General features: G+C 51.0%; 1 protein-coding gene and 1 pseudogene across 1 annotated transcript in view; one reads left to right on the top strand and one right to left on the bottom strand.

Annotated features, from left to right (window-relative positions):
• The window catches only part of LOC122172496 (cytokine receptor common subunit beta-like), a 36,281-nt pseudogene that overhangs the window by 21,782 nt on the left and 2,482 nt on the right, over positions 1-12,017 (bottom strand).
• LOC101952438 (cytokine receptor common subunit beta) overlaps positions 8,177-12,017 on the top strand; it is a 43,745-nt gene continuing 39,904 nt past the window's right edge. The window contains exon 1 of the mRNA XM_042843589.2: positions 8,177-8,222. The gene's annotated coding sequence lies outside the window, so the exon portion shown is untranslated. The remainder of the gene's footprint in view (positions 8,223-12,017) is intronic.

Genomic DNA, 12,017 nt, shown 5'->3' with positions numbered 1-12,017 from the left:
TGAAGTCGACGTATCTTATTTCGACTTACCTCCCGTCCTCACGGCACGGGATCGACGGCCGCGGCTTCCCCGTCGTCTTTGCTACCGGAGTCGACGGGAGCGTGTTCGGGGATCGATATATCGCGTCTAGATGAGACGCGATATATCGATCCCTGATAGATTGATCACTACCCGCCGATCTGGCGGGTAGTCTGGACGTACCCTAAGTCTCTAAGGTGCCACAAGTACTCCTGTTCTTTTTGCGGATACAGACTAAGACGGCTGCTACTCTGTAACTAATTATAGTAATCATAATAAAAATTAAAATGCTGTTTTTGTGCCTTTTTAATTGAATCTGAATTTCTATCCGAATTGAGCTTGATATCTATCACAAGTAAAAATTTAACGTAACCTAGTAAATAAGAAATGCATCATTCACCTTTTTGTAACATAATACAAAAAGTAAGTAGGAATCTGAATAAATGTATGTTAGGCTATATAAATGCGTTTAAAAAGATATTGTGATGCTGGTAAACCAGCTGCCAGCTCCTGTAAAGTCTGTAAGCATCAGCTGAGCACTGACAAATTCATAGCTGGAAACTACTATGTTAGTAGTGTTCAAGATAGGTGTTAGACAGAAGGCCTTGTCCCATCGGTTTGAATGCTGTAAGAGGGAAATCAAAATAGTGGGCATGAAGATTTATCATCTCTACTGTTTGGACTGTGACAAGGGCTGGAGCTAAGAAAGAAAAGCAGAGGTTCCTAGGGTCAACCTGGGATTAGCCCTAAAAGACATTCAGTGCTGATAGATTACTACATCTCTGTCACCTTTTGAAAGGTTATATTTAGTTGCAAAGCAAGATGTGTTAATGGTTACCAACCAATGAAAATCAACATCTCTTTAGAAAAATAACTAAAAATGTACAAACACAAAACAAAATTAAAATCGAGGATTTAAATCAAGGTTTGCTGCTTGTTGATTTCAATCAAGATTAAAATGTAAATGGTTTTGATTTAACCCAGTCCACTCTGGGGATCAGGATTCTTGGATAGGGTGGGGGGACCTGCGCAGAAGGAGAAGTATTCATGTGAAAGGATCAAAAATAATCCTGGAGAGAAGAGAGTGGTGGATGTCTTTCCCTTACCATTCTGGAAGAGGCTGACGTTCAGCTCAGCCTGCAGCAACCGATCAGGTTTGAAACTGTAATTGTCGTTCACCCGAAGTCCAAAATGGGTGCTGTTCCTGTGGCAGCTCCAGCAGACACAGGAGTCCTGGCAGATCGGCAACTCCTTGCCTCCCTGAGGCTCACATGGGATCTGTGTGCTTCTCCTATGTGCAGAGAAAGAGGGTGAGGAGGAGCTGATTTAGATACAGATAGAAAATCCCAAATTAGGCTCCTGAAATCTTCCCCACATTTATTCTATTCTACTCAATATAAGTTCTTATACTGCACTCATTGCTGTCGTATCCGAGCACCTTCCAGTAAAGCTTTAAGAAATGTGAATATGCATCTGCTAGTTATTGTGTTGCCCTAGCTTCAGGGGAGAACATATACACATGTTGCTCTGAATTTATATTATATTTATATTAGAGAAGGCTCGTCAAAAAAATGAGCCTTGCAGTTGGTACGGAAGGTGGTGAGCCAGAGGCGATGCATAGGGGGTCATGTGGGGTCATGTGTCCCCCAACATTTCTGGGTCCCATGGCAACAAAGAAGAGCCAGGGGAAAGTTTGGGAGTGGGGAACCATCCCTCTCTCTTCTGCTGATGAATGAACCTCAACCCAGCTGTACTCTAATGCCTCTTTCTCCACACCAGGTGCAGTAAACTAACAGGCCCTGCCATCACTCACACCTGGGATCCCCCGGAAAAATCAAGGGAGTGATAGAAAAGGTAATGGACTGAAGGTAAAAAATCCATTGCAATCGACATACTACATTGACTATGGTGAGAGATTGTGCCACACACTCTCAAAGAAACTGAGGAACCACCTGATCAGCTTCCTGTACAGCAGACAGGAGAAGATCAAGAATGAGCTCTCAAAACTGGACACTCTCATACAAAACCAACCTTCCACACAAACTTCCACGTGGCTGGACTTTACAAAAATGAGACAAGCCTTTTACAACATACACATCACTTCTCTAAAGAGGAAAAAGAACAGTAAACTATCTAAACTCCTGCATGCCACAGGGGGCTACAACAGTGGTGCCCTTAACTCACCCAACAATATTGTTAATTTATCCAACCACACACTTAGCCCGGCGGAAGAATCTGTCCTATCTTGGGGACTCTCTTTCTGCCCCATCACCCCCACGAAGAAGAATTCTGCGTGGACTCCTCCTAACAGTCGAAATGACAGACTGGACTTCTACATAGAGTGCTTCCGCAGACGTGCACAGGCTGAAAGTGAACAAACAGCATTGCTTGCCCTGTACAGAATGCAACGCCACCCACAGCCTCAGAAACAACTCTGACATTATAATCAAAAGGGCTCACAAAGGAGGTGCTGTAGTCATAATGAACAAGTCAGATTATGAACAGGAGGCTGCCAGGCAACTCTCCAACACCACATTCTACAGGCCATTATCCTTCGATCCTACTGAGGGTTACCAAAAGAAACTACACCATCTGCTCAAGAAACTCCCTACTATAGCACAGAAACAAATCTACATGGACACACTCCTAGAGCCCTGACCAGGGGTATTCTATCTGCTACCCAAGATCAATAAACCTGGAAACCCTGGACGCCCCATCATCTCAGGCATTGGCACTCTTACAGCAGGAGTATCTGGCTATTTGGAATCTCTCCTCAGATCCTACGCTACCAGCACTCCCAGCTATCTTCGAGACACCACCGACTTCCTGAGGAAACTACAATGCATTGGTGATCTTCCTGAAAACACCACCCTGGCCACCATGGACATAGAATCTCTTTACACCAATATTCCACATGAGATGGACTACAAGCTGTCAAGAACAATATCCCCGATGAGGCCACGGCACACCTGGTGGCTGAGCTTTGTGACTTTGTCCTCACTCACAACCATTTCAGATTTGGAGACAACTTATACCTTCAAGTCAGTGGCACTGCTATGGGTACCCGCGTGTCCCCACAGTATGCCAACATTTTTATGGCTGACTTAGAACAACGCTTCCTCAGCTCTCATCCCCTAGCACCTTTCCTCTACTTGCGCTACATTGATGACATCTTCATCATATGGGCCCATGGGAAGGAAGCCCTTGAAGAATTCCACCTGGATTTCAACAATTTCCACCCCACCATCAACCTCAGCCTGGACCAGTCCACACAAGAGATCCACTTCCTGTACACTACAGTGCAAATAAGTGATGGTCACATAAACACCACCCTATCCCGTAAACCTACTGACCGCTAAACTTGCCTACATGCCTCCAGCTTCCATCCAGGACACATCACACGATCCATTGTCTACAGCCAAGCCCTAAGATACAACCAAATTTGCTCCAATCACTCAGACAGAGACGAACACCTACAAGATCTTTATCAAGTATTCTTAAAACTACAATACCCACCTGGGGAAGTGAGGAAACAGATTGACAGAGCGAGATGGGTACGCAGAAGTCACCTACTACAGGACAGGCCCAATAAGGAAAATAACAGAACACCACTGGCCATCACATACAGCCCCCAGCTAAAACCTCTCCAGCACATCATCAACGATCTACAACCTATTTTGGAAAACGATCCCTCACTCTCTCAGAGCTTGGGAGGCAGGCCAGTCCTCACTTACAGACAGCCCCCCAACCTGAAGCAAATACTCACCAGCAACTACACACCACACCACAGAAACACTAACCCAAGAACCTATCCCTGTAACAAACCCCATTGCTTACTCTGTCTCCATGTCTACTCCAGTGACACCATCAGAGGTCCCAACCACATGAGCCACACCATCAGGGACTCATCCATCTGCACATCTACTAATGTGATATATGCCATCATGTGCCAGCAATGCCCCTCTGCCATGTACATTGGCCAAACCAGACAGTCTCTACGTAAAAGAATAAATGGACACAAATCGGTCATCAGTAATGATAACATGCAAAAGCCAGTAAGAGAACACTTCGATCTCCCTGGACATGTTATAACAGATTTAAAAGTAGCCATACTTGAACAAAAAAACTTCAAAAACAGACTTCAAAGAGAACTAATATTCATTTGCAAATTTAACATAATTAATTTGGGCTTGAATAGGGACTGAGAGTGGCTGGCTCATTACAAAAACAACTTTCCCTCTCCTGGTATTGACACCACGTCATCAATTATTGGGAGTGGACTACATCCACCCTGATTGAATTGGCCCTGTCAACACTGGTTCTCCACTTGTAAGGTAACTCCCTTCTCTTCATGTGTAAGTATAATAATGCCTGCATCTGTAATTTTCACTCCACGCATCTGAAGAAGTGGGTTTTTTACCCACGAAAGCTTATGCACAAATAAATCTGTTAGTCTTTAAGGTGCCACTGGACTCCTCATTGTTTTTGTGGATACAGACTAACACGTCTACCCCCGATACTTGAAAAGGTAATGAAAATAAACTGAGTAACGCATCTTCCTGTATCTCCCCATCCTCCCAATGCAGACCTAAAAGTGTCTCCAACTTCCACCCCCCAGCAAGGCCAGCACAGGTGTCCACGTGCTCCTCAAAGCATAGCTGTCAGCTCGGATCCCTTTTCCTCCTCCCATTCCCACCTCTTACGTTCAGCAGCCACAGGCCTCCTGTGTCCTTCTGCAGCAGAGCAGGGGTCAGGCACTTACTTGTCTCTATTGTCCTCATGGTGAAGAGTCACCTGGATGAAGCGACGTGCCGCTGTGCACTCCTGCCACGTGCAGGTCGTCCGGGAGGTGTAGTCATTGTAGCAGTGCAGGCTCTGCATCGGGAGGCTCTCTGCAGGGGGAAGGAAAGCACAACGCTGTGGGTGGGTCATAGAGAGGGGCAGTGAGGAATAATGGGATGTGCCATGGCCGGAAGGGTAAAGATGGGGGAACGAGGCGCGAATGGGTAAACTCTCCTGGGAGTCCCCTGCATGTCAGTTAGCTCACGTGTCAGGGATGTCATGGACAAAAACCTCTCGCTCACCGATGCTCACGATCCAGAGGCTGAAGAAGAGCGGTTTACATACCAGGAGCTGTGGTAATGAGAGAATCGTCCCTGTGCATTCACAGTCTGGCCAACTTGTGTGAGTCTATTATGAGTCTCAGACTACTGAGTGTTTTTCTTAAAGCCCCAACATCTGCATTGAGGTTATTACCCGAGACTCTCACTTTTCATGTACGAAAAGTAAGCCTCTGACCTACATGGCTGGGAAGAGAAGCTTGAAGGATGAGCCCTAAATACGCCAACACCAAACCAACACCCCTCCCCCAGCTGTATTCTCATTCAAATCTCATGATATTTAAGTCACTCTCAGGATTTTTTAGACCTGACCCTTGATTTCTGAACACTGGGTGTTGGCAGTTCTGATTTGCAATGTGGGAGTCGCCCCAGTGGTGAGCACACAGAACCCTCATTGAAAGCTGCCTCCAGGGGGGGTGCATGATCATTCTCACAGTGTCATTGGTCAGACAACCTCTTCTGCATACAGGAGTGCTCCCACCAACCACCTCCATTCCTTCTCCTGAACCACACAGTCCTGATGCCCAAAGCTAGCTATGGTGCTGCAGGTGCTGTAGTGGAGTGAGATCTTATCCATGCAGGAACCTGCACTTTCCTAAAGGTGGGGAGAAGAGATAGCTCAGTGATTTGAGTATTGGCCTACTAAACCCAGGGTTGTGAGTTCAATCCTTGAGGGGGCCACTTAAGAATCTGGAGCAAAATCAGTACTTGGTCCTGCTAGTGAAGGCAGGGAGCTAGACTCAATGACCTTTCAAGGTCCCTTCCAGTTCTAGGAGATAGGATATCTCCATTAATTTAATAGCCCTATGCACCTCTTAACCAGGGCCGGTGCAACCCATTAGGCAACCTAGGCGGTCGCCTAGGGCACTAGCATTTGGGGGGCGGCATTTTCTTCGGCAGTGGCCGGATCTTTGGCCGCCCCGGTTGTCGTTGGCATTTCGGTGGAGGGAGCTGGAGCTGGGGCAGGGGGCGCGGGGAGGGCCGCCTGCAGCAAGTAAGGGGGGGGGCCGCATACAGGGGAACCGCTCCCCGCCCCAGCTCACTTCTGCTCCGCCTCCTCCCCTGAGCACGCCGCCCCGCTCTGCTTCTCTCCCTCCCAAGCTTGCAGCGCCAAACAGCTGATTGGCGCCGCAAGCCTGGGAGGTGGGAGAAGTGGAGCGGCGACGGCGTGCTCGGGCAGGAGGCGGATCAGAGATGAGCTGGAGTGGGGAGCTGCCGCACGGCTCCCCGGGCGGGGGGAGCTGCCATGGGCGGGGAGCTTCAGGGCAGAGGAGGGGTGGGGAGCTGCCGCAGGGCTCGGGGAGGGGGCAGAGCAGAGGTGAGCTGGGGTGGGGAGCTGCCGAATGGCTCCCCGTGGGGGGAGAGCTGCCACAGGGGGGAGCGCCTCAGGGCGGGGGGAGTGGGGAGCTGCTGTGGGGGGGGCGCCTCAGGGTAGGGGGGGATGGGGAGCTGCCGCAGGGCTCGGGGAGGGTGCAAGGTGGAAGTTTCGCCTAGGGCGTGAAACATCCTTGCACCGGCCCTGCTCTTAACCCACAGAGAATGTGTCTGTTTTGAGAGGTTTTACTTGACATCTTTCCCAGAGAGCTACAAATGTCTGTTTGGCTTTCTACCACAATATCTAAGGTGTGCATATGGGTTTCCTTGGGAGGGGAATGGGATCTAGGGAAGAATATAATGGATAGACTGTTTGTGATGGAAATGAGATACTGCCTTGTATTTAGCTGTGACACTCTGAGTCCCTTTCCCAGCCCTGAGGAAGAGCTCTGTGTCGCTCAAGAGCTTGTCTCTCTCCCCAACAGAAGTTGGTCCCATGAAAGATATTACTTCACCCACCTTGTCTCTCTAACTCCCTTAGGCATGAAATTCAACTGGGGCCTCACAGTCATTTTGTCTTTGTGGATTGCTGGATAGAGTGGATGGAGATTATTGCTTGTAGTTCACTGGCCCTCCCAGCAGAGGCTATGGCAAATCGAAAGGCAGTTTTAAGAGACTTAAGGGAGGCATTTTTCAGTGACTCAGAGGATGGACCAAATGAGGTTTTGTTAGAATGAGATTTAAGTCCCGGGAAAAGTAGCTTCCCTAACGGGAATGTGGGGGATGAGAGAAACATTGATAAGGCCTTTTAAAAATCTAGCAAATGGAATGGGAAAATATAGTTCTCCCTTCCCGCTGCTGATGGGGAACAGAGATAGGTGCTTGGTTCATTTTCTGAGAGGTGCAGATGGTTTGGGGACCTCACATGCAGCAGATAATCTAGAATTGCTGGAATTCCAGTTTCAGATGCAATCAGTTCCTTATTAGTGGCCCAGGAGGGAAATCCTGTCCCTTCTGGTGTGTAAAATTTCCAGGTTGTCGCCACCCTTGATTGGAGTAGAATTGTCTGTGAGCAGGGCTAAAGCTGGGTCACACGCAGAATTCCCATTGCATGGGACAGTTCAACATTACAAAATTGGTTTTCCTTCTAAACTGAAAGGAAACCAAAGGCTTTTAAATTACTCAGACAATGGGAATTCTGAAGAGTTTGTTTTGCACGTGGAGCATCAGAAAAATTTCAAAATTTCATTTCAAAACAAACTTTTCATTTAGAAACTTATTTCGTTTTGTCACTGTTGTATTGTTTTTATTACTGTTACATTGTTTCAGGAGGTGTCGCTAGCAGTAATACACTATGTGATGTCATATAATGTCAAGCCATGTGACAAAATACCTCTAAGGCCCAAGTGAAGGACTCGGCAATGAAGAGGGTTGTCCTGGTTTGAGGATGGGAGTTGGACCTGAGAATGGATCACATGGCTTAAGAGCCTTGGAGGCAGGGGTGGCTCTAGGCACCAGCAAAGTAAGCACATGGTTGGGGCAGCCCATTTGCAGGGGCGGCAGGGATCCAAGTATGGGAGCTGAGAACCAACAGGGGGCCCTGGGAGCTGTAGTTCCTTGGTTAGCTCCCTGCCTATAGAGCCAGCCCTGGAGCAGGGAAAGAACTACATTTCCCAGCATTCCTTTGGCGGCTACCAACAGGAAAGAGGGGGAGGAAGTGAGGTAGCTGAGACCTCATGCTGCAGCCTGCTGTGAATGGAAAGCTGCACTGTGAGTAGGGATACCATATTTTAACATTCAAAAAATAGGACACTCCACGGGGAGGGAGGGTAGCCCCACCCTGCCCCCATCCACTCCCTCTGACTGCCCCCCACAGAAACCCCAACCCCCCCGCTCACCCCCTCCCAGAACCCCTGCCCCTAACTGCCCCCCAGGACCCCACCCCCTATCTAAGCACCACTGCTCCTTGTCCCCTGATTGCCCCCTCCTGGGACCCCTGCCCCTAACTGCTCCTTGGGACTCCATCTAAGCTTCCCTTCTCCTTGTCCCCAACTTCCCCCTCCTGAGACCCCCCTCCCCAGCTTCCGCCCTAGGACCCCACCCCTACCTGTCCCCTGACAAATCCCCGGGACTCCCATGCCTATCCAACCGCTGCCTGTCCCCTGACTGCCCCCCAACCCCTGACCCATCTAACCCCCCCTTCTCCCTGCCCCTGACTGCCCCCCCGAACCTCCAGCCCACCAGCCCCCTTACCGTGCTACTCAGACCAGCGTTTCTGGCTCCGCGCAGCGCCAGACACACTGCTGCATACATGCTGCCGTGCTCCCCCACAGAGCCACAGCCCCCTCCTCCCCCCCAGCACCTGCCTTCCAGATTTGAACACCTCAAAATTCAGGAGTGCTCAAGCTCAGTTTGGGCAGCTGTTACTTCATTTCTCCCAAATCAAATATACTGATCCACTGTAACTTGCTGTAGAAAAAGTAAGATAAAATTGAGCAAGAAATGCTTCCCAGTGGTAATTAGGACTGGAATTGCTATTTTCAACAGCCATTGACTTTTTGTTTGTTTGTTTGTTTGTTTGTTTGTTTGTTTGTTTGTTTGTTTGTTTGTTTGTTTAAAAGGAAGACAGTGATATTGCATTGGCAAATTCCCCATAGAAACAAAGAGTGGAACAAAATAGGGTTACCATACGTCCGGATTTTCCTGGACATGTCCGGCTTTTGGGGGCTCAAATCCCCGTCCGGGGGGAAATCCCCAAAAGCCGGGCATGTCCGGGAAAATCGGGAGGTCAGCCGGGCCGGCGGGGAGCCGGGGGAGCCGGGCCGGCAGGGAGCCGGTCAGCCGGGGAGCCGGGCCCGCGGGGAGCTGGGCCCGCGGGGAGCCGGGTCAGCCGGGCCCGCGGGGAGCCGGGGAGCCGGGTCAGCCGGGCCGGCGGGGAGCCGGGCCGGCGGGGAGCCGGGCCCGCGGGGAGCCGGGTCAGCCGGGCCGGCGGGGAGCCGGGCCGGCGGGGAGCCGGGTCAGCCGGGCCCGCGGGGAGCCGGGCCGGCGGGGAGCCGGGTCAGCCGGGCCCGCGGGGAGCCGGGCCGGCGGGGAGCCGGGTCAGCCGGGCCCGCGGGGAGCCGGTCCGGCGGGGAGCCGGGTCAGCCGGGCCGGCGGGGAGCCGGTCAGCCGGGGAGCCGGGCCGACGGGGAACCGGGTCAGCCGGGCCGGCGGGGAGTCGGGTCAGCCGGGCCGGCGGGGAGTCGGGTCAGCCGGGCCCGCGGGGAGCCGGGTCAGCCGGGAGCCGGTCAGCCGGGCCGGCGGGGAGCCGGTCAGCCGGGCCCGCGGGGGCCGGGCCGGCGGGGAGTCGGGTCAGCCGGGCCCGCGGGGAGCCGGGCCGGCGGGGAGCCGGTCAGCCGGGCCCGCGGGGAGCCGGGTCAGCCGGGCCGGCAGGGGGTGCGCCGGGCCGGCGGGGGGTGCGCCGGGCCGGCCGGGGGGCCAGCCTGGGCCGCGCCTCCTCCCCCCACACCCTCCTTACCTGCTTCAGGCTTCCCGCGAATCAAATATTCGCGGGAAGCAGGGGAGGGGGCGGAGACTTTGGGGAGGGGGCGGGGTTGGGCGGGGGTGTGGGCGGGGCTGGGGGCGGGTCCGGGGGCCATGGAGTGTCCTCCATTTGGAGGCACAAAATATGGTAACCCTAAACAAAAGAATAATAAAGGCACCTCAACTTTTCCTCATTTATGTAGGACAGTCTTATAATATGCATCCAGATATCCTCCAATCACACAAGCTGAAAATTGTTCCACTTTACTGTAGTTCTGTAACCATATGGGAACCAATCCTGTCTGTGTTCTGTGCACATCTAAAATTCCTGCTGAATGACCTGCCGTGGGAGCGAGTTACCAGTGACCCAGGGCTGTGGCGGAAGGAGGGTGCAGGTGGGGGGAGGGGAGAGAGCCCAGGGCTGGGGCGGCAGGAGGTGTGTGTGGGGTGCAATGGTGGGGAGGAATGAGGGAGCCCAGAGCTGGGGCGGCAGGGTGTATGGGTGGGGGGGAGAACCCAGGGCTGGGACAGAGGGGCAGCCAAAATTTTTTTTGCTTGGGGCAGCAAAAAACCTAGAGCCAGCCCTGCTTGGAGGTCAGATAGGCTTGGAGACTTGGGTGTCTTTCCCTGAGGGTATGAGGGGTGAAAGCCCTGCCAATAGCACATTGGGCTGGGGAGTGTGATTGCCCCAGCACAGCAGACAGCAGACATGCACATTCCCCTCTGGAAAGAGAGATGTGCATGAGGCATCTCCTCTGAAACCCATTTTAAGGTCTGTACAGGGTCTGAGTTTGGTGCAGAGCTGGGGCAACAGGGGCTCAGAGAGAACATTGAGGAATTTGGAGAAATTCCTCCCTTTCTAAGAAAAAAGAACAGGAGTACTTGTGGCACCTTAGACACTAACAAATTTATTAGAGCATAAGCTTTCGTGGGCTACAGCCCACTTCTTCGGATGCATGGATGCAGCCCACGAAAGCTTATGCTCTAATAAATTTGTTAGTCTCTAAGGTGCCACAAGTACTCCTGTTCTTTTTGCGGATACAGACTAACACGGCTGCTACTCTGATCCCTTTCTAAGGTTCACTGAACTAGAACAAAGCAATAAACAACTTGATCTAACTGTGCACAGATGGGAGATTAAACCTAGACACAGGAGCAGTCAATGGACACGACAGAGGGTTTCAAGGTTCCCTCCCCACTCTGAACTTTAGGGTACAGATGTGGGTACCTGCATGAAAGACCGCCTAAGCTTATTTTTACCAGCTTAGGTTAATTTTAAGCTGCCACCACCAAGTCTTCCAAATATTTAGGGAGAGCCACTTGGAACTCTGCCTTTCCCCAAATATCTTTCAAGTCTTTAACCCCCCTTTTCCTGGACAGATTTGAGAATAATTCCCCGCCCCCAAGTCCATACACTCCTTTTCCTGGGTAGGCTCGAGGGAATCCCCTCACCAGTTAGTCCTGGTGAACACAGATCTAAATCCTTGGATCTTAAAACAATGAAAAATCAATCAGGTTCTTAAAAGAAGAATTTTATTAAAAGAAAAGGTAAAATCGGGATGGAAAATAACTTTACAGGGTAATCAGATTCAAAGAGCCCAGAGGAACCCCCTCTAGCCTTAGGTTCAAAGTTACAGGAAACAGAGGTAAACTCTCTAGCAAAAGGAACATTTACAAGTTGAGAAAACAACAATAAAACTAACACGCCTTGCCTGGCTGTTACTTACAAGTTTGAAATATGAGAGACTTGTGTAGAAAGATTTGGAGAACATGGATTGACGTCCGGTCCTCTTAGTCCCAAGAGCAAACACACCCAAAACCAAAGAGCACACAAACAAAAGCCTCCCCCCCCCCCCAAAGATTTGAAAGTATCTTGTCCCCTTACTGGTCATTCTGGTCAGGTGTCAGCCAGGTTACCTAAGCTTCTTAACCCTTTATAGCTAAAAGGATTTTGGTGCCTCTGGCCAGGAGGGATTTTATATAGTATTGTATACAGGAGAGTTGTTACCCTTCCCTTTCTAGTTATGACAGAGGGTCCTGTTT

The sequence above is a fragment of the Chrysemys picta genome, chromosome 1 (genome assembly GCF_011386835.1).
Source record: "Chrysemys picta bellii isolate R12L10 chromosome 1, ASM1138683v2, whole genome shotgun sequence".
NCBI lineage: Eukaryota > Metazoa > Chordata > Testudines > Emydidae > Chrysemys > Chrysemys picta.
The sequence above is the reverse complement of the archived record's forward strand: the minus strand, read 5'-3'. Positions and strand labels throughout refer to the sequence as shown.